General features: G+C 34.3%; 1 pseudogene; it reads left to right on the top strand.

The window, feature by feature from the left end:
• The first annotated feature begins 6249 nt into the window (after window positions 1-6249).
• LOC118548016 (small ubiquitin-related modifier 2 pseudogene) lies at window positions 6250-6984 on the top strand (annotated as a pseudogene).
• The last annotated feature ends 18332 nt before the right edge of the window (window positions 6985-25316 follow it).

The following is a 25316-nucleotide window of genomic DNA, read 5'->3' as shown; positions in this document are numbered from 1 at the left end:
AAATCCAGAAGGATTACATCATGAAGATGCCACCGTTGTTATAGAAAATGCTGTGGGGGCAAGGAAAAGAGGCAGAGGAGTAGGGGACCCTATTCCACCTGGTTCCCGGAATTGAGCTGGATATCTACCAGACCACTCTGAACACCCATGAAATCAGCCTGAGATGTAAGAAGATCTAGATCTCTACAAACAGAATATCGCTGGCGGTTGGTTTCGAGGTCAGAAGCAGGGAGCCGAGATTCCGCGGGCAGATATCAGAGGATAAACGGCAGCGGGAGGGAGCCTGGCCAGAAGAAGAACTTAAACAATTCATGGAAACCAATGAGAATGAAAACACATGGGTCCAAAACCTATGGGATGCTGCAAAGGCGGTCCTAAGGGGGAAATACATAGCCAACCAAGCCTCACTCAAAAAAAATAGAAAAATCCCAAATTCACCAACTAACTCTACATCTTAAAGAACTACATAAAAGCAACAAACGAGGCCTAAACCATGCATTAGAAGAGAAATAATTAAGATTAGAGCAGAGATCAATGAATCAGAAACCAGAAACACAGTAGATCAGATCAACGAAACTAGAAGCTGGTTCTTTGAAAGAATTAATAAGATCAATAAACCACTGGCCAGACTTATCCAAAAGAAAAGAGAAAGGACCCAAATTAATTATGGAATCAGAAAAGACCCCGAATCGCCAAGGAAATGTTGAGAAAGAAAAACAAAGTTGAGGGCATCACGTTGCCTGATTTCAAGCTATATTATAAAGCAATGATCACCGAGACAGCATGGTACTGGCACAAAAACAGACATATTGACCAATGGAACAGAATAGAGAGCCCAGATATGGACCCTCAACTTTATGGTCAAATAATCTTCGACAAAACAGGAAAAAATATGCAATGGAAAAAAGACAGTCTCTTCAATAAATAGTGCTGGGAAAATTGGACAGCCACATGCAGAAGAATGAAAACTCAACCATTCTCCAACACCATACACAAAGATAAACTCAAAATGGATGAAAGACTTCAATGTGAGACAGGAATCCATCAAAATCCTAGAGAACATAGGCAATAACCTCTTTGACATCGGCCACAGCAACTTCTTTCAAGATACATCTCCAAAAGCTAGTGAAACAAAAGCAAAAATGAACTTTTGGGACTTCATCAAGATAAACAGCTTCTGCACAGCAAAGGAAACAGTCAACAAAACAAAGAGGCAACCCACAGAATGGGAGAAGATATTTGCAAATGACACTACAGATAAAAGGCTGATATCTAAGATCTATAAAGAACTTGTCAAACTCAACACCCAAAAAACAAATAAACCAGTCAAAAAATGGGCAGAAGACATGAACAGACACTTCTCTGAAGAAGACATACAAATGGCTAACAGACACATGAAAAAATGTTCATCATCATTAGCCATCAGGGAAATTCATATCAAAACCACATTGAGATACCACCTTACACCAGTTAGAATGGCAAAAATTGACAGGGCAAGAAACAACAAATGTTGGAGAGGTTGTGGAGAAAGGGGAACCCTCTTACACTGTTGGTGGGAATGCAAGTTGGTACAGCTACTTTGGAAAACAGTGTGGAGGTGCCTCAAAAAATTAAAACTAGAGCTACCCTATGACCCAGCAATTGCACTCCTGGGTATTTACCCCAAAGACACAGATGCAGTGAAAAGAAGGGCCATATGCACGCTAATGTTCATAGCAGCAATGTCCACAATAGCCAAACTGTGGAAAGAGCCGAGATGTCCTTCAACAGATGAATGGATAAAGATGTGGTCCATATATACAATGGAATATTACTCAGCCATCAGAAAGGATGAATACCCAACTTTTGCATCAACATGGATGGGACTGGAGGAGATTATGCTAAGTGAAATAAGTCAAGCAGAGAAAGTCAATTGTCATATGGTTTCACTTATTTGTGGAACATAAGGAATAGCATGGAGGACATTAGGAGAAGGAAGGGAACAATGAAGCGGGGAAATCGGAGGGAGAGATGAACCATGAGAGACTATGGACTCTGAGAAACAAACTGAGGGTTTTAGAGGGAAAGGGGGTGGCGGGATGGGTTAGACTGGTGATGGGTATTAAGGAGGGCACGTACTGCATGGAGCGCTGGGTGTTATGTGAAAACAATGAATCGTGGATCACCACATCAAAAACTAATGATGTATTGTATGGTGACTAACATAACATAATAAAATAAAATAAAATAAATGCTGTGCAAGCTATCAAGCCTGAAACAAATTTCTGTAGGCGGGGGGGAACCAACAACTGTGTCCAGATGTTGTGTATGACTTCACAGAATTTATAGACAGAGCCAATCAAGGAAATCATGAAAGAGATTGTGACTATGACAAAAAAAGGTGGGTGGTGAAGAGTTTCAAGATACAGATCTTGGAGAAACTCGAGAGCTAACTGACACCACACCAGAGGAATTAACTGATGACTTGATGGAGATGAGTGCTCTCATACCAGTGCCAGATGATGAGGAAGAAGTCATAGAAGAAGCAGTGCCAGAAAACAAATGGACATTAGACAATCTGGCACAAGGGTTCTGATTATTTAAGACTGCTTTTGATTTCTTTTATGACATAGACTCTTCTATGATATGGGCACTGAAACTAAAGCAGATGGCAGAATAAGCATTGGTATCATATAGAAACATTTTTAGATACATGAAAAAGCAAAAAAATGAAGACTTTTATGATGATGCACTTCCACTTAATGAGCAGTAAATAATCATCATGCTGTACAGTTAATAAACTTACCTGTTGTGTAGGTGTGAGTATCTTTGTGTGAAAATCTAATAAATGTAAGGCAAGGACTGTATGAGATGTTTCTGGGTCATCATTATCATCATCATCATCATCATCATCATCTTTATCACTTAACTATTCAGAGCATAGAAAATTGTGTGCAAGACTTGTATGGAAGTGGATAGCCTATTCTTATACAGACATAAGGTGACTGATAGTTAATATAAAATTAAAAATGTGTTAGTTTACTTGCTATTTTATAACTCTGCTTTCAAAGAATTATATTATTGTACAATAGGCATTTCTCTTAATAGGAAAACTTTCCTATTAATTGGAGAAACTGTGAATCAGCCTTACATCACAGCTACATTTTTTTCAATATAATATTGTTTCCAATACTATATTATGAGTGACTGTAATGATGTATGCCATAAAAATTTTATAAGGATTCACTCATTATTGTATAGGCTAGGCTACCTGAGCAATCATATAGATTACACTAGGCTACCATAAAGCAATCATATCACTTCTTCATTATCAATGCATGAATTGTTATACTTGTACATAAATATTAATTTTTTTCACATTATCTTTTCATTTTTGATGTCTAATGTTAATTGTATGTGTAACATCTACAGTATTTTGTATCATATAACACAATATGGCTGTAGGTACTGACAGACAGATGATTTATCTTGTAAACGGATGATGTAAACTTAGAGCACTGATACAGTACAGTATTTTCTTATTATTTTCTTAGTTACTTTATTTTCTTTAGCTTACTTAATTTTAAGAATAGAGTATATAATGCATATAACATGCAAAATATGTATTAATCAACTGTGTATGTTATGGGTAAGGCTTCCTTCCAGTCAACAGTAGACTATTAGAGGTTAAGTTTTGGGGGACTGAAAAATTGTAGATGGATTTTGACTGCATGGGAGGTTGGCACCCAAACCCCTGTGTTGTTCAAAGGTGAATTGTACGTCATTTGTCTTGTGGGTTATGATATTGTAATGTTCAAAATAAAGTGAGGGGTACCTGGCTAGCTCAATTTGTAGAGCATGTGACTCTAGATCTCTAGGTTGTAACTTTGAGCCCCACACTGGGTATAGAGATTACTTAAAAAGAAAATTTATTTTTAAGATTTATATATTTATTTTAGAGAGGGAGAAAGCAGGAGCAGAAGGGATAGAGGGAGAGGGAGAGAGAATCTCAAGCAGACTCCATGCTGAGCATGGAGCCCAACACGGGGCTTGATATTATTTTGATAGAAAGCAATTGGTTTGAGGGTTTACCTAGCACATAGATATTATCTCAGATGATCTAGTCAACTTTCCTATTAATGTTCTGTGATAGGTATTTGGAATTTTCTTTTTTTAAAGATTTTTTTTTTTTTTTTTTTAACAGAGAGAGACACAGCGAGAGATGGAACACAAGCAGGGGGAGTGGGAGAGGGAGAACCAGGCTTCCTACGGAGCAGGGAGCCCGATGCGGGGCTCGATCCCAGGATCCCAGGATCCCAGGATCCCAGGATCATGACCTGAGCCGAAGGCAGACGCTGAATTACTGAGCCACTCAGGCGCCCCTGTATCTGGAATTTTCTTTTTTATCTTAGATATTTAAATATATATATTTAATCAAGTAGTTAAGTATCTCATAAATGACCACTTCAACTAAGGTATTTTTTTTTGAAAGATTTTATTTATTTATTTGAGAGCAAGAGAGAACTTGAGTGGGGGGAGAGGCAGAGGGAGAGGGAGAAGCAGACTCCCCGCTGAGCTGGGAACCTGATGTGGGGCTTGATCCTGGGACCCTGGGATCATGACCTGAGCCAAAGGCAGATGCTTAACCAAGTGGGCCACCCAGGCACCCCACAACTAAGGTATTTTTAAAATTTGTACCCTGTGACATTCCACAAGGTTAAACACTGTAATTCTCTAATTGAAATGTTGTATCTTGAAATCCATAAAGACATAAATCCCTCTGTTTATTTGCAGTATTGTATTTGTGGATCTCTAAATAATCTGTACTATATCTTCCCAGGATGACTCCACGGCCTGATAGACACCAGAGTCCTTTAGACCATCTCCTTGTTAGACTGACGTGTATATTAGAAGAGACACTCTTTAATCTATAACTGTACAGTATATCATACTTCCATTTATCTTGTGCATCACTATATTTTATTGATGCCTCCTGATGTGTTCAAATAAGTTATGCTCTCATGCCAAAAATGATTGTACTGTCTCTGTTTTTATTGGTTTACCATTTCCTCTAGGGAGTTGACTAAGAGGCATACTTTTGAGATTGCTGTTAAGTGAAAGTTAATACTGGATCCTGACAGAAAATGTTGAAAGTATTTGAAAGAAAGAAAGAAAGAAAGAAAGAAAAAAAGAAAGAAAGAAAGAAAGAAAGAAAGAAAAAGAGAAAGAAAGAGAGAAAGAAAGGATTTGAAGGAAAGAAAGAGAGAAGAGAGAAAATGGAAAAAATAAGTTTCCTATTTTTATTTTCTACCCTAATTCTTTAATCTGACTATTGAAGCTTCTGCAATTAAAAATGAAATATATTATATAACCCTTATAAGTGTGTCCAAATCAGGAGACACAAGTGAAGAGCCACTTACATCTAGAAAGAATTCATTCATTCAAAGAATAAAGTTGCTGAAATGTGACTATATGGAATTCAAAAGAATTTTAATTACGGAAGTATCTTCTAGAATACTAGTTCTCATATCTTCTAGAATGCTAGTTCTCATATGTTTTAGTCTATGGATCATTTGGGGGCACCAAAGATCTCCAGTATTGGTTGACTTACTGAATATTTTTTTCTTTAAGCAGAACCAACCTGGTTTCTATGTCTTTAAATCTCTAATTCTAGTGACTACAGAATATCAACTGTGCCATGATTAGAGATTTACCATATTTAAATCACTTCTGGTGACTGTGATACATTTATAATGAACTGGAAGGCCTCCAATGTTGGCTAGATCATTGATAGTGATACGAAAGCCTCTTTGACAAATTCCAACAGGGAAAAAAATATCACTTATTTCACAGTGTTATTTTCAACATTAATATAAATGTAGACAGTTTCTGTACATAGTAGGAGATAAAAATATTTGTTATTCATTCCCAGTATCAATTAATCTCTTATTTCACTCCAAGACCCTAGTTTATTCTTCTTGACATCTTTGTACTAGGATCTGGAAAACTTGAGGTTTTTTCATGTGTTCCACAGCTAATCTTTGATTGTATCGAAATACTATCTCCACTGCTGGTAATCATCTCAAGTGAGATCAGTTTGTGTAACCAGTCTGAAATTGAATTAAAAAAAAAAATGATTGCTTTATTAATTCAGATAACAGAATGGTTAAAGGACAAATAATTACCTCATGAAAAATTATAAGAGCTTTAGTAATACATTTTAGTCTCTACCTATGATTAAATATGGACAAGAGGCTCTCCCTCCTCCACCGCTGCCACCTGCTTCTTCTGCCGCTCCTGGCGCTGCTTGTGCGCTCGTCCGGTGCGGACCTGGTACCTCTTTTGTGCAGCGGCAGCTGAGGAGACTCGGGCGCTCGCCATGGCCGACGGAAAGCCCAAGGAAGGAGTCAAGACTGAGAACAACGATCATATTAATTTGAAGGTGGCGGGGCAGGATGGTTCTGTGGTGCAGTTTAAGATTAAGAGGCATACACCACTTAGGAAATTAATGAAAGCCTATTGTGAACGACAGGGTTTGTCAATGAGGCAGATCAGGTTCCGATTTGATGGGCAACCAATCAATGAAACAGACACACCTGCACAGTTGGAAATGGAGGATGAAGACACAATTGATGTGTTCCAGCAGCAGACAGGAGGTGTCTACCAAAAAGGGAACCTGCTACTTTACTACAGAACTCTCTTCCTCCAGATTAAGGAGACATTCTCAATTAGAAAGCCGCAATTTGGTTCTACCACATCCTGACTATTACGGCATGGTTTTCTCTATTCTTTCATTTTCTCCCTGCCCCATTCCTTTATGGTACATAAAGTAACTGTGTATGTGCACAAGCATATTGCATTTTTTTTAACTAAATGGCCAATGGTATGTTTTGATCGACATCAAATGGAGATGGGATGGGGGAAAATACTGCTTCTGTGAAAATACCCCCTCTCTCCATTAGTGGCATGCTCAGTCAGCTCTTATCTTTATATTCCAGTAAGTTATTTTGCTCTCACCGTTTAACAAAAAAAGAACAACATAAAAATCCTTGCATACCTTGTTCGATTGGAGAATTTTAATGTTTTTCATTTATTATTGTAAAACCAAGGACAATTTTATAACTTTTTTGTTCATAGCTGTTACATGTAGGGCAACCTGCCTTTAAGTAGGGATAAATTACTCTAAAAGAAATGAATCGTAGATAGTTTTCCCTTCAAGTCAAGCGTCTTGTTGTTTAAATAAACTTCTTGTTTAAAATGAAAAAAAAAATATGGAAAAGAAGAGTAATGAAGAGGAAATGAAGTTGATGTTTCTAATCCTAGAAGGCTCTATTTATTTCCTGATAATAGTTATCAAGAATTCTCTAAAACTTTATTTATTTATTTAAATTTTAATTCCAGTATAGTTAACATACAGTATTATATTAGTTTCAGGTGTACAATATAATGGTTCATCAATCCTATATATTATTCAGTGCTCATCAAGATAAATGTACTCTTAATCCCCTTCACCTATTTCACCTATCCCTCCCATCCAGTTCCCCTCTGGTAACCATCTGTTTGGTATAGTTAAGTCTGTTTTTTTATTTGTCTTTTTTCCTCTTTGTTCATTTATTTTGTTTCTTGAATTCCACATATGAGTAGAGTCATATGGTATTTGTATTTCTCTGACTTAGTGTTGTACTCTCTAGATCCATAATACATGTTGTTGCAAATGGCAAGATTTAACTCTTTTTATAGCCTAATAATACTCCTTTATATACATACCACATCTTCATTATCCATTCATCTTTTGATGTACATTAGGGCTGCTTCTATAATTTGGTTATTGTACATAATGTTGCAGTAAACATAAGGGTGCATATATCCTTTCAAATTAGTGTTTTTGTATTCTTTGGGTAAACACCCAAAAATTTTTTTTGTTTTTTTTTTTTAATTTTTTTATTGTTATGTTAATCCCCATACATTACATCATTAGTTTTAGATATAGTGTTCCATGATTCATTGTTTGTGCATAACACCCAGTGCTCCATGCAGAACGTGCCCTCCTCAATACCCATCACCAGGCTAACCCATCCTCCCAACCCCCTCCCCTCTAGAACCCTCAGTTTGTTTTTCAGAGTCCATTGTCTCTCATGGTTCTTCTCCCCCTCCGATTTCCCCCCCTTCATTCTTCCCCTCCTGCTACATTTTTCTTCTTCTTTTCTTTCTTTCTTAACATATATTGCATTATTTGTTTCAGAGGTACAGATCTGAGATTCAACAGTCTTGCACAATTCACAGCGCTTACCAGAACACATACCCTCCCCAGTGTCCATCACCCAGTCACCCCATCCCTCCCACCCCACCCCCCACTCCAGCAACCCTCAGTTTGTTTCCTGAGATTAAGAATTCCTCATATCAGTGAGGTCATATGATACATGTCTTTCTCTGTTTGACTTATTTCGCTCAGCATAATACCCTCCAGTTCCATCCACGTCATTGCAAATGGCAAGATCTCATTCCTTTTGATGGCTGCATAATATTCCATTGTATATATATACCACTTCTTCTTTATCCATTCATCTGTTGATGGACATCTTGGCTCTTTCCACAGTTTGGCTATTGTGGACATTGCTGCTATAAACATCGGGGTGCACGTAGCCTTTCGGGTCCCTACTTTTGTATCTTTGGGGTAAATACCCAGTAGTGCAATTGCTGGATCATATGGTAGCTCTATTTTCAACTTTTTGAGGAACCTCCATACTGTTTTCCAGAGTGGCTGCACCAGCTTGCATTCCCACCAACAGTGGAGGAGGGTTCCCCTTTCTCCGCATCCCCGCCAACATCTGTCATTTCCTGACTTGTTAATTTTAGCCATTCTGACTGGTGTGAGGTGGTATCTCATTGAGGTTTTGATTTGGATTTCCCTGATGCCGAGCGATATTGAACACTTTTTCATGTGTCTGTTGGCCATTTGGATGTCTTCTTTGGAAAAATGTCTGTTCATGTCTTCTGCCCATTTCTTGATTGGATTCTTTGTTCTTTGGGTGTTGAGTTTGATGAGTTCTTTATAGATTTTGGATACTAGCCCTTTATCTGATATGTCATTTGCAAATATCTTCTCCCATTCTGTCAGTTGTCTTTTGGTTTTGTTGACTGTTTCCTTTGCTTTGCAAAAGCTTTTTATCTTGATGAAGTCCCAATAGTTCATTTTTGCCCTTGCTTCCCTTGCCTTTGGCGATGTTTCTAGGAAGAAGCTGCTGCGGCTGAGGTCGAAGAGGTTGCTGCCTGTGTTCTCCTTTAGGATTTTGATGGACTCCTGTCTCACATTGAGGTCTTTCAACCATTTGGAGTCTATTTTTGTGTGTGGTGTAAGGAAATGGTCTAGTTTCATTCTTCTGCATGTGGCTGTCCAATTTTCCCAACACCATTTGTTGAAGAGACTGTCTTTTTTCCATTGGACATTCTTTCCTGCTTTGTCAAAGATTAGTTGACCATATAGTTGAGGGTCCATTTCTGGGCTCTCTATTCTGTTCCATTGATCTATGTGTCTGTTTTTGTGCCAGTACCATACTGTCTTGATGATGACAGCTTTGTAGTAGAGCTGGAAGTCTAACACCCAAGAATTTTTTAAAACTTATAATTGAAAAATGGGTGATATTTTAATGGAAAAGGACTTAGAAAATCTTCTCCTATAATATAAAATCATTACCCCTAATTAAATATTCTTGTTTTCCTAATTAAATATTCTTTTTTTCTAATTAATCTTAAACATTTAGTCAAAACATACACACAAAAGTGTATGTGTCAAGAGTGTACAGAGCAACAGATTATCATAAAATAAACATATACATCCATTGTGTTAAAAACTAAATTTTTTTCAGTATTTATTAACTTAATACAGTAATAATGAAATAATCATGGTAACATTTTTTTTGTGTGAAGAATAACTGTATTTTCCAAACAAAATTATGAGAAGAGTGGCATTGTTTAACATTTTTTCAAATCTCTTTAATATCTGTATTAATAGAAGAAAGCTGGATTTTATATCAGCTTCTGCATTTAATCTGTTGCTATATGTTGTCTGGTTGAATAGTTTGAAGGAAATGTAGTCTCATGCAAATATGTAGTTGGAAAAGGAAAGTTGTTTTAATGTATTTTTCAGATGATTATGGATATTCTTTGACACTACAGAAGCTCTATAAGTGTAATTTCTTAAAGGTAAATTAAAATGGGGAACAGAAACTGTACTAAATCTGTCATCCCTCATACCTCTTCCACTTGTATCCCTGGATACAACTAATTTCTTATTTTTGCCATATGAGATTAATTTCACCTGGTCTTGAACTCCATATAAGTGGAATAATACTCTGAACACTTGTGAGAGAAAAACAGTGAAGATGGCACATATATCTTGGTATTATTATTAAAACAATTTTCCCTTTGTAGATCACCTGCAAGAGCCTCAGGGACTCTTAAGGTACCCCTAACCACCCTTTCAGAACCACTATGTTGTATAATATTTCATTATATGAATACACCTATTTTTTTGACCTATTCTATTATTAATAGATACTTAGGTTGTTTATTAGAAAGGTCATCCTTTCCCCTATTATTCTTCAGTTTGTTTTTGTTTTATGTACATCGATTTCTGGACTCTATAATACTGTATTGTTTTAGCTAATATTGTAACAATATAACAAAATCTTACTTATTATGCCTTTACATTAATTTTATACAGGCCATAGACTAAGTCCTCCAATTTTCTCCTTCAATATTTTCCTATTTTTGGCGCTTTTATCTCAATATTAATTTTAAAATCTAAAATATCCCTGTAATGATTTGTTTTCTTTCTGGAGTCTTATAAAACATTTAGATTTATTCCTAGGTATCTTATATTTTTTGATGCAATGGTTACTAGAACTTTTTAAAAAAATTCAATTTCCAGTTGTACTGATTAATGGGAATACAATTAATTTTCCTATACAGTGAACTTACTAGATTTACTTATTTATTTTAATAATTTAGAATAGATTCTGTTTGTTCTTCTCATGCAAATTTATATCATCTGGAATGACAATTATATTTCCTCTTTTCCATTACTTCTTTTACTTGCTTTATTGTATTGGTGAGGAGAAACCTCCAGTGTAATATTAAATAGAAGCAATGATACCAGATAATACTGCCTCATTCCCAAACTCAAAGGGAAAAGTCTCAAATTTTATTAAGTTTATGTCTGCCATAAGTTTTTGGATAATCCCTTTATAATCCTAGTTTTTTTTTTATTTTTTTAAAGATTTTATTTATTTATTTGACAGAGAGACACAGTGAGAGAGGGAACACAAGCAGGGGGGAGTGGGAGAGGGACAAGCAGGTTTCCCGCTGAGCAGGGAACCCAATGCAGGGCTCGATCCCAGGACCCTGGGATCACGACCTGAGCCGGAGGCAGACGCTTAACAACTGAACTACCCAGGCGCCCCTATAATCCTAGTTTAGAAAGACATGTATTGAATGTAAATGTTATCAAATTCATCTTTTGCATGTAAAAATTGAGCTTTCTTTTTTTATCCTCTTAATAATAGTAAATTATATTGAAAGACTTTTAAAAGAAACTTGCATTCCTAGAATAAATCCAACTTGGTTGGGATTTTACACACACCCATTTCCCTCCCCCCCACTCCCAAATACACTTAAGTTGCCAATTTTAAAATCCATGTTCATGAGAGAGAATTGCTTGGAACTTGCCTTTCTTATATTATCTTTGTCAGGTATTGGTATTAAGGCAATGCAATCTTAAACCAAGTTTGGAAGTGTTACTTTTATTTTTGTATAAGTGTGTGTAAATTGGAACCTGTTAGGGTAGAAGGAGTGGATTAATTGCTTATTCAATATCTTTAATGGTTAAAGAGTACAAATTTTTATATCTTTTTTGTTTATTCATTAAGGTATAATACGTACACAATAAAATGCCTACATCTTTAAGAGTGTTGAGTTCCTTGAGTTTTAGCAATGTATATTTAACATTTTTATACCCACATTTAAATTCCTTTGTGTTTTTTTTGAGTCACCCCTCATATCTCCCCACTTCCACCCGTGAAAACAACAAATTTCTTCTGTCACTTTAGATTAATTTCACCTATGCTTGGACTTTGTATAAGTGGAATCATGCAGGATCTATTCTTTTGCATTTGTCTTCTTTCTTTCAAGGTAATGTCATTGAAATGCATCCATGTTGTTTCATATGTGAATAGTTTATTCATTTTTATCACTTAATCTTATCCCACTATATGAATATATCACAATTTATCCATTTTCTGCTAATGGGCATTTGTATTCTGTCCAATTTATGGCTATTATGAATAGGATCACTATGAACATTTTGTATAGGTTTTTGTGTGGACATGTATTTTTGTTAGGTAAATGGTAAGGAATGGATAGTTGGGTCATGGGTAAATATCTATTTAACTTCGTAGGAAACTGTACCTTTTTCAAAGGTGTTTTATCATATTTTACTACCACACGATGTATGTAATCTCTAGCTACTCCACATTTTCCAACATTTGCTAATGTCAGTCTCTCCCTCCACCCACCACCTCTTGTTCTTCTAGCATGTTAAAATGAAATTTCATTGTGGTTATAATTTGCATTTACCTGATATTACCTGATACTTACCTTATGTTAACACATTTTCATGAACTGTTGGCCAATCAAAAATATTTTGCAAAATCTCTGTTCAAGCCTTTTATCCATATCTAGATGTGTTGCTTTTTTTAAAAAATTACTATTAGGAGTTTTTTTTAATGTATTATCCTTAAAAGTCCTTTGTCATAGGTACGTGTAACAAACATGCTTTCTAAATATCTGTAGCTCGTTTCATTTACTTAATGGTACCCTTTGACAAATAGAAATTTATAATTTAGATGAAATCCCTTGTATATTTTTTTATTGTCGAGGTTTTTTTTAACCAGCCGTATATGTGCTTTCACAAAAATTAATAGTTATTCACCTATATCTTCTTATAGAAGTTTCATAAATATATATTGTTTTAGTTTGGAAGTATCTTTCAGCATTTTGAAAATACAATAATTCAATTTTTCTGTGATGTCCATTGTTCTTATTGAGAAGTTAATGATTAGACTTTATAGCTCCTTTGATACTAATATGTATTTTTTGATTGATTTAAAATTGCCTTTTCATATTTAGTTTTAAGTTAATGTATGTGGTGCCCATAGACATAGTTTCCTTTGTACTTACCTTCTTGGGTTTGTGTAGTACTACTTAAATCTGTGACTTGTTATTTTTTTTGTCAGCTTTGGAAAATTATTCACCATTATCACTTCAAATATTCTTTCTTCCCAATTCTATCTCTTCTCTCTTCTGTAAAACCAATTACACATACATTGGCCTTTTTAAAATTTCTCTTCCATGTTTGCTTAATGCTTTTTTTGTGCATAATTACCACACTTTCATCCTTGTATAAATGTAGGATGGATATATTCTTCTGCTTTATTTTCCAGTTCACCAATTCTCTCTTCAACTTTGTCTAATCTATTATTTTTCTAGTTTTGGTTATTGCATTATTTTTTTTAATTTTCAATTTTGCAGTGTGTTCAATCTATTATGTTTCCTGTTCTGTGATAACATCTTTTATTTGGCACAATTTTTCAAATCTGAGCTTTGGTCCTTGTGAAACCTGGTAAATTTCTGTTAAACTCTAATTCCTGTGAGGTAGTTCAACAGAGTCCTATCTGAAACCTGTTAAATTCATTAATATCTTCTTTAGTAGACTTATATCTGCTGAAAGATTTTCCTGGATACTCAGCTCCTCACTTTCAGCTTCCAAAATTAAAAATTTGCCTTAAGCAGAGAGAAAAATTCTTGTCAATTTATTCTTCCTTTCTCTTCTGTATTTGCCTCTGAAATTCTAGTTCTCTAATACTTCCAGTAAAATATTCCAGGGGCACCTGGGTGCTCAGTTAGTTGGGCATCCGACTGTTGGTTTTGACTTGGGTCATGGTCTCAGGGTTGTGGGATCGAGTCCTACGTCAGTCTCCATGCTCAGCAGGGAGTCTGTTTCTCTCTCTCTCCCTCTGCCCCTCCCCTGCTCATGCTCTCTCTCTCTCTCTAAAATGGATGAATAAATCTTTAAAAATTAATGAAAGAAAGCATAATATTTCAGTTAGATTAGTGTGAAATACTTAGTACTTTTGTCCAAAATTTATTTTTAAAATTTTGACTTTTTTTTCAATTGCTGATATAATATAGAAGAACTGGAATGGTTGAATAAGTTAGAGAGTGTTAGTAGAGAAGAATATACTTCAATTAGCTGGAAAACTAATTTTAAGAAGAGGCAATATGTTTTGCAACCTTTTGGATTTTTAGCTAATTTGTTTTCTGATAAGTTTGCTAAACTATATAACCTATAACCCACATAATTATACTTCAATTGCCTTTATTCTAGATATTCATATTTTGATCGATTTAGTATTATAGACTGTGTTTCATAACCTATTCAAATCAAATATAAACTAAAGAAATATCCATCTTAAAATGGATATTCATGTAAAAATTCTAGATTGGAGTTTTTTTAAAAAAATAAATACATAAAGCAAATGTATGAAGAATAAATATACAGATCCCTTAAAATATTCATTCCACATTACTAAACAGAAAAGACATTATTATTTGCATATTATTTATATATTATTATGGTAGTTTTAGAACATGGCCCCATTTTTTTTTTTTTTATCCTTTTCCCATTGACAGGTGGATTCTAATTTTTCCTTTTGAATCTGCCCAGGCTTGCGACTACTTCATCCACAAGAATATAACAAAAGTTACTCTATGTGACTTTCTAAGTTACATAGTAAAATGCTATGTGGTTTTCATCTTTTGCTGAAACACTCATTCTTAGAGATATGTCATAATATATGAAGTTTGACTACCCTAAAAATCCCATAACATGAGTAAGCCCAAGCTGAACAGGGAAACCTGTGTAGCTCTTTTGTTCAGTAATTTCAGCTAAGCCTAAGCATTGAGTCCTTCCAGTCCGGGTACCAGATATATGAGGAAAGAAGACTCCAGATCATTTTAATCTCCAGCTTTTTGAGTAACCCCAGCTGTTCTGGTCTTTCTAGTGAAGATCCCAAATATTGTGAGTCAGAGGTCTATTAAAATTGAGATTGAGATTGAGCCTCAAGTCAGACTCCGTGCCCAGTGGGCGGTCTGCTTGAGATTCTCTCCCTCTCCCTCTGTCCTTCCCCCCTGGCTTGTATTCCCTTTCCCTCTATAAAATAAATAAATAAATCTTAAAAAAACCTGTGACCCAGGGTGCCCAGGTGGCTCAGTCAGTTAATCTGCTGCCTTCGGCTCAGGTCATGAACCAGGGGTACTGGGATCGAGCCCCACGTTGGGCTCCCTGCTCAGCGGGAAGTCTGCTTCTCCCTCTGCCCCTTCCCCTGCTCATGCTCTTGCTCTCTCTCTCAAATAAGTAAATAAAATCTTTTAAAAAAAATTGTGATCCATAGAACCATTAGAAAATTAAAATGGGTCTCTTTTTGTATTAAGATTTGGTGATTTGTTATTAAAAACTAGAAAACTGTAACATAATTTGGAACTGGAACCAAAATCTGGGTAGTATCATAAAAAACAAAACAAAACAAACACAAAAACACTATGACATGCTGGTTTGGGGACTAAGTATATGGAAGCCTGCCAGTTCTTGAAGAGCTTGTCTATGAAGGGTTGAAAGGAATTGAGGAAAATGGTTTTGGAAACTTGAGGAGAAGAAACTCTTAACTTTGATAATCTTTCTAGTCTGCAAAGGAGTTGCAAAGTAAGAAAGACCTTAAGGGAAAAAAAATCAAATCTCAGAAAGACGTAGCCTCAGGATAAAAATAAAGATAAGGTTTGAAAGAAAAATTCTTCATTAAGGTCCCAGAAAGATTTAAGGTACTTTCTCATAGATGTTTCAGAAAGACATAAGGGCTTCTAAAAATCTAAGGGGTAGGCCTTGTGGATACTGTTTAATCACAGTATTTCTAAGAATATTTAAGGCTTTGTCATACAACAATTTTTATGTTGTGGAATTTAAGGTAGCAAAAGGATTAAGTGGAAGATATTTACAGTTAAAGGTTTTATCTAATGAACTGAATTTTGTCTAATGAACAAATTGTGCATTAAAAAAGACAGTTTTAATGGCTCACACCAGCCTGCACTGAAAGGAACAGAGACAATATAAAATTTTTGAAAAATGGTCTTTATGTCCCTAAATTACTATGTTCCAAAAACTCAACATGAGTAGGGTAGAGTCACATGCTGCAGAGAATCATTATCAGGGAGCAGGTCTGAATTCTAATCAAATAACTAGCTTGTAGGTGTGTTTGGTTTATAGAATTGTTATGGACTAATAACTTTTGTGTACCTTCTCTTTTCCTCTACTTTTTTATTGACATAACATTATATTAATTTCAAGTATACAACATAATGATTCAGTATATGTATATATTACAAAATGATCACCATAATAAATCTAGTAATATCCATCACCACACATATTTACAATTTTTTTTTTTGTGGTAAGAACTTTTAAGATCTATTTTAAGATTTAAAATATTGTCAGGGCACCTGGGTGGCTCAGTTGTTAAGTGTCTGCCTTTGGCTCAGGTCATGGTTCCAGGGTCCTGGGATCGAGCCCTACATCGGGCACTTTGCTCAGCGGAAAGCCTGCTTCTCCCTCTCCCACTCCCCCTGCTTGTGTTCCCTCTCTCACTGTGTCTCTCTCTGTCAAATAAATAAATAAAATCTTTAAAAAAAAAGATTTAAAATATTGTCTGTTGTAATCCTATTGTGATGGTTCATTTTGTCAACTTGATTGAGCTAAGGCATGCCCGATAGCTAATAAAACATGATTTTTGAGTGTGTCTGTGAAGGTGTCACTGAAAAAGATCAGCATTTGAGTTAGCAGAGTGGGTAGAGAAGGGTGCCATTACCATGCTCTTGGGCATCATCTAATCTGTTGAGGGTCTAAGTAGAACAAAAAGATGGAAGAAGGGTGAACTCACTCTCCCTGCTTGAACTGAGATCCATCTTCTCCTGCCTTTGGACACTAGTGTTCCTGGTTCTTGGGCTTTTGGAACCAGGACTTTATACTTTTGCATCCCTCCCCCCACCCCCATTTTCTGACCTTCAGACTTGGATTGAATTATGCCACTGAGTTTTCTGGTTCTCCAGTTTGAAGATGGCAGATTGTGGAATTTCTTGGCCTCCATAACTGTGTAAGCCAATTCTAAACTCCATATATATATATATATATATATATATATATATATATATATATATATATTTCTCTAGAGGATACTGACTAATATACTTATGTTGTCCTACCACTGAAGGTTGGATGTGGTGGTGGTGACAGGAGGCATGAGCAGATCAAGAGAAACAGTAACTCAAAAATTGCACCTGAGAAGCTTCATCTATACGTGGATCTGATTTAAATTATGGCACCTTTGACCATGAGCTTGATCCTATGTGGTCACTAGATAATACTTTTGGGGGATCTTGGAAGGAAATGAGTGCTTTTGCTCATGGGAATTATATAAATAATTTATGGTCAGAAGGTATATTGGTATAATTTTTTAAAATGACAGCAAATTATTTGACATTTCTCCCATAAAGAAGTTGAGTCTCTACCTCCTCCTCTTGAGCCTGAATGGGCTATGATGACTTGACCAATAGAGAATGGCAGAAGTAATGCTATGTGACTTTTGAGGCTGTCTAAAAAAAATTAAGCACTTTGTTTCCTAGTTAAATTATTCTTTGAGTCCTGAGTCATTTGGACTATTTGCATATAGGAAGAACATTACTACATTAACTTCTAATTAACCTCCAGGCCTAAAGTCAGGATTTTATAATTTTCATCAAAAATCAATATATAATTATATATTATTATCTAGCTCTCTATTTGCCTTAAAATTCTAATGATTATCATACTCACTATCAATTGATACAGATTTATGGTTGACTCTTACCAATGTTGAAATTAAAACAGAATGTCATGTACATTAACTTGCAAATATATTTTTAATGGTTATTGTTTTTTGTTTGTTTCTGGAAGTAGTAATGGGGAAAAGTGTTCATAGAGGAGAAATTAATATAGTTAAATGAGGGCAAGAATTCCTAGGCCAAATCTGGATTTCAAGAAGATAAGCTCCCATGGTTTCCATTTAGAGATACAGGATACAAGAGAATAAAATATGATAAATATGCCATGGTTACTACTGTCTTACTAGTTTATTCTTATTTTCTCCAAAGTTTAATTAATCTAAATATAGGTATACATCAGTGACTAAGAAGATTAGTCATAAAGTAAGAATCTATTGTTTATCAAGTTTCTACTCAATTATCCATTTGAGTTTTTGTTTAGACCTCACTTATGTTATAGACTTTATATTTTTTCATTCATAGTTCCTGATTCATTGAATTTTAACTAATTCTTTGTGCTGAAAGTAATAGGGACATTACTTTTCCACAGATTTCAGTGGTGTTAAGGATTTATTAAATAAATTTCAAAGACAAGTGTTTTGATTTTATAGGACCATGTTTTTTATGAATTAACACTGAGTTCCAATAAAGGTTTTAACTTCCTTAAGTTTACTCGATTTTATTGAACCAAGATCTACTATTTTGATTGCTCAGTATTAGTCACCATATACCAGATGTAGAGCCTGGTGATTCTTTTTAGGTCCTTGAGATCATTTATAAAAGGGAACTATTGTTTACAAATTCATCATCATAGCCTTTTTGTAACATATATTTCAACAACAGCTTTCCGAACTTAGTATAAAGGAAAATGATGTCACAAATTTACTTTTGTTTAAAATTACTAAAATTATTTTTATTTTCTTAGACATGGGACATCGTTTTTCAACATCTGTGTTCTTTGAAGTTTATTGTAATGCAGATAATCATTAAAATACCATTTCCCTACACTATGACTACATTTGTAACTATAAAGTATACATTGGATCCCCTTGAATTTCTGATTAGAGAAGAACATAGATACATTTACAAGAATAACTGAAAGTTATATAAATAGATTCAGAAGTCCTAAAATCCATTCCAATTTATTCTTAGTGTATAAGAAATAGGCAGTGCAAACATTCTAAGGAAAATTTAATTCACAGGAGAGTATATTCACAAATCCCAATAGTATTATAAATAACCATAGCTCCTGAATACACAATATAAAAATAGGTTAATTGTGACATCAAGAACACAAAAGGAGGGAGGAGTAAAATGATAGAGCTTTTTGTATGTGAACAATGTCAAAGTATTATTAGCATAAAATTGACTTATATCTATAAGATGTTTTATGTAAACCTCATGATAATCATAAAGCAAAAACCTAGATTCACAAAAGATAAAGAGAAGGGAATAAAATCATACCATTACAGAAAATATCAATTCACAAAGGCAGTCACAGGAGAGGAAGAAAGGAAAAAGGGAAATACAAAACAACCAGAAAACAATTAATAAGATAGCATTAGTCAGTCTTTATAAATCAATAATTACTTTAAACATAAATGGATTTAATACTCCAATCAAAAGGCATAGCATGCTTGGATGGATAAAAACAAGACCCAATTAAATGATACCTACAAGAGATTTAACTCCAGCTTTAAAGACACACAAAGACTCAAAATGAAGGGGTAGAAAAAGATATTCTATGCAAATAGAAACCAAAAGAGCATAGGGGGAGCTATATTTATATCTGACAACATAGTATTTAAGCCAAAATGATAACAAGAGTCAAAGAAAGTCATTACATAATGATAAAGAGTTTCAAGTTATCAAAAATATATAATGATTGTAAATATATATGCACCCAACATTGGAGCACCTAAATATATTAAGCAAACATTAGCAGAGCTGAAGAGAAATACAGACAATACAATAATAGTAAGGAACTTCAATACTCCAATTTCAACAATGCATAGATCATTCAGACAGAAAATAAACAACAAAAAACTTTGGATTTGAGCCATACTTTAGATCAAATGGACTTAATAGACATATATAAAATGTTCCATCAAACAGCAGCAGAATGCACATTCTTCTCAAGTGTCTAAGGAACATTCTCTAGGATAGATCATGTGATAGGTCACAAAACAAGCCCTATTCTTTTGAAAAGTTAAAAAAAATGGCAAACGTTTCACTAGGAAGTAAAAAAGACAGAAAACTGAAATAAATAAAATTAGAAATGAAAGAAGAGACATTACAACTGATACCACAGAAATACACAGGATCAAAAAAGATTACTGTGAACAATTATACATTAATAAGTTGGATAACCCAGAAGAAATGGAAAAATTCCTAGAAACATACAACCTACCAAAACAGAATCATGAATAAATAGAAAATCTGAATAGTCTAATAATAAGTAAAGAAACTGAATCAGTAATCAAAAATCTCCCAAGAAGGAAAGGTCCAGGACCAGATAAAAGGTTTTCCTAGAGAATTTTCCCAAACATTTAAAGAACTAACATCGATCCTTCTCAAACTCTTCCCAAAAAAGTTGAAGAAGGAACATTCCCAAATTCATTTTATAAGGCCAGCATTACCCTGCTACCATAATCAGATAAGGACAATAGAAGAAATCCACAGGTCAATATTCCATATGAATAAAGATGCAAAAAAATTCTTAACAAAATTCCAGCAAACCAAGTTTAATAGCACATTAAAAGGATCACACATGAAGATCAAGCAAGATTTATCCTGGGATACAAAAATGGTTCAATATATGTAATTTAATAAATGTGATATGCCACATTAACAGAAGAAAAGACAAAAATCATATACTCATCTCAATAGGTGTAGAAAAGGCCTTTGACAAAATATAACATCCTTTCATGATAAAAACTCTTAACAAATTTGATATAAAAAGAATAGACCTCATATATGACAAGATCACAGCTAACAACATATTCAACAATGAAAGGTTGAAAGATTTTCCTCCAAGGTGAAGAACAAGACAAGGGTTCTTAAGCATATCACTCTTTTCAACATAGAACTGGAAGACCCAGCCAGAGCAATTTGTCAAAATAAAGAAATAAAAGCTATTCAAATCAGAAAAGAAGTAAAATGAACTTTGTTTGTAGATGCTTTGATCTTGTATATAGGATATCCTAAATTCTCAACCAAAAAAACTTACAACTAATCAATGGATTCAGTAGTTACAGGATACAAAATTGATATACAGAAATTAGTTGCAGTCTATTCACTAACAATGAACTATTTGAAAAAGAAATAAATAAAATAATTCCATTCAGAATAGCATCAAAAATAATAAAATACTTAGGTTGAACTTAACCAAGGAGGTAAAACACCTGTACAGACATACCTTATTTTATTGCACTTCACTTCACTTTATTATGCTTCACAGATATAGTATTTTTTATAAAATTGAAGGTTTTTGGCAATCCTGAGTCAAGCAAGTCTACAGGCACCATTTTTACAACAGTATTTGCTTACTATGTGTGTTTGTGTCACATTTTGGTAATTCCCATAATATTTCAAACTTTTTCATTATTATTATATTTGAATGCTGCAATCTCATGATAAAACTTTAATAGATGAGGAGTTGCTTCTTATGGGTAAACAAAGAAAGTAGTTTCTTGTGGGTGCCTGGGTGGCTCAGTTGGTTAAGCAACTGCCTTCAGCTTAGGTCATGATCTTGGAGTCTTAGGATCGAGTCCCGCATTGGGCTCCCTGCTCAGGGGGAATCTGCTTCTCCCTCTGACCCTCCCCACTCTCTCTCATTCTCTCTTCTCTCAAATAAATAAATAAAATCTTAAAAAAAAAACAAAGTTTCTTGAGATGGAATCTACTTATGCTGAAGTTACTATGAAGATTGTAGAAATGACAACAAAGGATTTAGAATATGATATGAACTTAGTTGATAAAGGGTGGCAGGGTTTGAGACAGTTGACTCCAATTCTGAAACAAGTTCTACTGTGGGTCAAATATCATCAAACAGCATCCCATGCTACAGGGAAATCGTTCTTGAAAGGAAGAGTCAATCAATGTGGCAAACTTCATTGTTGTCTTATTTTAAGACATTGTAATAGCCCCTGCAACCTTCAGCTCCCACCATCCTGATCAATTAGTAGCCATCAACATCGAGGCAAGACCCTCTACCAGCAAAAAGAGTATGACTCTCTAAAAGCTCAGATGATAGTGAGCAGTTTTTAGGAATAAAATATTTTTAATTAAGGTACGTACATTTTTAAAACATAAGACTATTACACATTTAATAGACTATGGAACAGTGTAAATATAACTTTTATATGCACCGGGAAACAAACAAGTAATTTAACTCATTTTATTGCAATAGTCACATTAGATAGTGGTATTCTGGAAATAAACCAGAGATATCTCAAGTATGCTTAAACACTGAAAACTACAAGACTTTGATGAAAGAAATTGAAGAAGACACAAATGGAAAGATAGCCTGTGTTCATGAATTGGAAGAATTAATATTGCTAACATGTCCATACTACCCAAAGTCATCTATAGATTCAACATAATCCCTATTAAATTCTAATAGCATTTTTTACAAAAATAGGAAAAAAAAAAAAAAAACCATACAATTTGCATGGAATCACAAAAAGCCCCAAATAGCCAAGGCAATCCCGAGAAAGGAGAACAAAGTTGGAGGCAGCTCTTTCCTGATTTAGAACTATACTTCAAAGTTATAGTGATCAAAACAGTATGATACTGGTATAAAAATAGACACATAGTCAAATGGAATAGAATCCAGAGCCCAGAATAAATCCCCCTATATACAGTCAACTAATATTTGATAATGAAGCCAAGAATACTCAATGACGAAAGGAGTCTCTTCAATCAATGGTAACATGAAATTGGATAACCACATACAAAATAATGAAGTTAGACCTCTATCTTACACCACTCACAAAAATTAACTCCAAATGAAATGAAGACTTAAACATAAGAAATGAAACCATAAAACTCAGAAGAAAACACAGGAAAAAATCTTTTTGACATTGGTCTTGGCAATATTTGGATAGGATACCAAAAGACTACATCAAATTAAAAAGCTCTGCAGAGCAAAAGAAACAATTAACAAAATGAAAAGGTAACCTACCGAATAGAAAAAAAAATGTGCAAATCAGATATCTGATAAGGTTAATATCCAAAATATTTCAAGAACTCATACAACTCAATAACAAAAGACCAATGTGATTTTAAAATGGGAGGAGAAACTGAATAGATATTCTTCTAAAGAAGACATCCAAATGGCCAACTGGTACATGAAAAGATGCTCAATATCACTATCAGGGAAATGCAAATAAAAACAACAGTGAAATTATCAGCTCACATCTGTTAAAATGGCTGTCATCGAAAAGAAGAGGCAAGTGTTTGGCAAGGATTGGAGAAAAGGGAACTTTGTGCACTGTTGGTGTGAATGGAAATTTATGCATCCACTATAGAAAGCAGTATGAAGGGCCCTCAAAAACTAAAAATAAAACTACCATATAATTCAGCAATCCCCATTTCTAAAAAAAATGAAATGAGGATCTAAAAAAGATATATGCACTCCTATAATCATTGCAGCATTGTTCACAGTAGCCAAGGTATGGAAATAATCTAAGTGTCCACCAATGGGTGAATGGAAAAAGATTGTGTGTGTGTGTGTGTGTGTGTGTTGGGGGGAGATGTACAGTATAAAATTATTCAGCCATGAAAAAGAAGAAAATCCTATCATTTAGGAAAATATGGATAGACTTGGAAGGAATTATACTAAGTGAAATAAGATAAATAGTTTATGATTTCACTTATTTGAGAAATCTAAAAAAGCTAAACTCCTAGAGATGGAGAGTAAAATGGTGATTACCAGGGACTGGAGGTTGGGGAAATGGGAAAATGCTGGTCAAAGGTACAAAATTCCATTATAAAATGAATAAGTTTTAGGGATCTAATTTGACATCGGTCTTGTCAATGTCACTATTACACTATTATGTAGTATATGATTAGAGATAATATGATTATAGATAGTGATTATAGATCACTAAACTGTATTATATACTCAAAAGTTGCTAAGAGAATAAATCTCACCACAGGAAATAAATGGTATTGTGTGAGCTGATGGAGGTGCTAGCTAACTCTACAGTGGTAATCATTTTGTAACATATAAGTGTATCAAATCAACACAGTGCATACCTTAAATTAACACATTATGTCAATTTTATGTCAATAAAACTAGAAAAAAGATAAGCCAAGTTTAAAATTTTATGGGAGTAAATTTTAAAGGTCAGACAAAAAAAGAAAATATGCTGAATAAGATTTCAAGATAGATAAAATTATTGTCATTTTATTATAAAACCAGTACAAAATGCTTTGCTTGAATCTAATATAAACATATCAACAGTCATCAACAGGCCTAAAAAGGAGGAACAGTATTTTATGATAATGCACAGTGTTCTCACTGACAGTGACTTATAATAACATTAAAATAGAAAGTTTTCTAGAAAAAATATAGAAATGTAGGATTTCTTAATAAAATGTAGCATAAAATCATCTATTTAGTTTGAATGAAACAGAGATACTATTCTCTTTCATTCTCCCATCAAAACTCCAACCATATATATAGTCTATCAGATTGAGATAGTAGTAAAGTGATATTTTATATTTATTGCCATAGTTTGCAAATAAAATAGTGCTATTAATGAAAAATGTAAATGCACAAGTGTTGCTCTTCCTTCTCCAGATAACATCAAATAATTTCTGAACATCCATTTCACTCTGCTACTAAAGAATCTCTTTTAATCCATATTTTCCTTAGCTAACAGCCATCTCCAGTGGCTCATTCAAACAATCTATGATTACTCCACATTCTTAGGGCCCTGTCTAGTTCTATGATCTTAAATAAATTCTTTTCCTCAGTGATATTAAACTGGGAGAGCTATTGGAGAGGTTTTGGAATAGGGCCCAAATCTCAGTGTTATTTTCCTTAACTGGAATGTAGGAGAACTCCAGATTTTCCCCCAACAAGTAGCTATTCATGAGATCAATATTCTGTAAACAAAGCCAAAGTAATCATATAATGAGTGACAAAAACTTCAGTAGTTAACATAGGATAGAGAATGTTTTTTATGAACATGATCTGTGTTTGAATTTGCAGAAATTTCATTGGACAACCAATGATAGAAGAGAATAATTAAAAGATGTCTAACAAATAGCAATGCCCTCTGGAAGAAAAACCTGAATAACATACGTATAAATACTTTCCACAAAGAATGCCATATTAAATGAAAACACTCTAGAGTGGGAAA

This window comes from Halichoerus grypus, chromosome 12 (assembly GCF_964656455.1).
Source record: "Halichoerus grypus chromosome 12, mHalGry1.hap1.1, whole genome shotgun sequence".
In the NCBI taxonomy this organism is placed as follows: domain Eukaryota; kingdom Metazoa; phylum Chordata; class Mammalia; order Carnivora; family Phocidae; genus Halichoerus; species Halichoerus grypus.
This window is presented reverse-complemented; position numbering and strand designations above follow the sequence as displayed.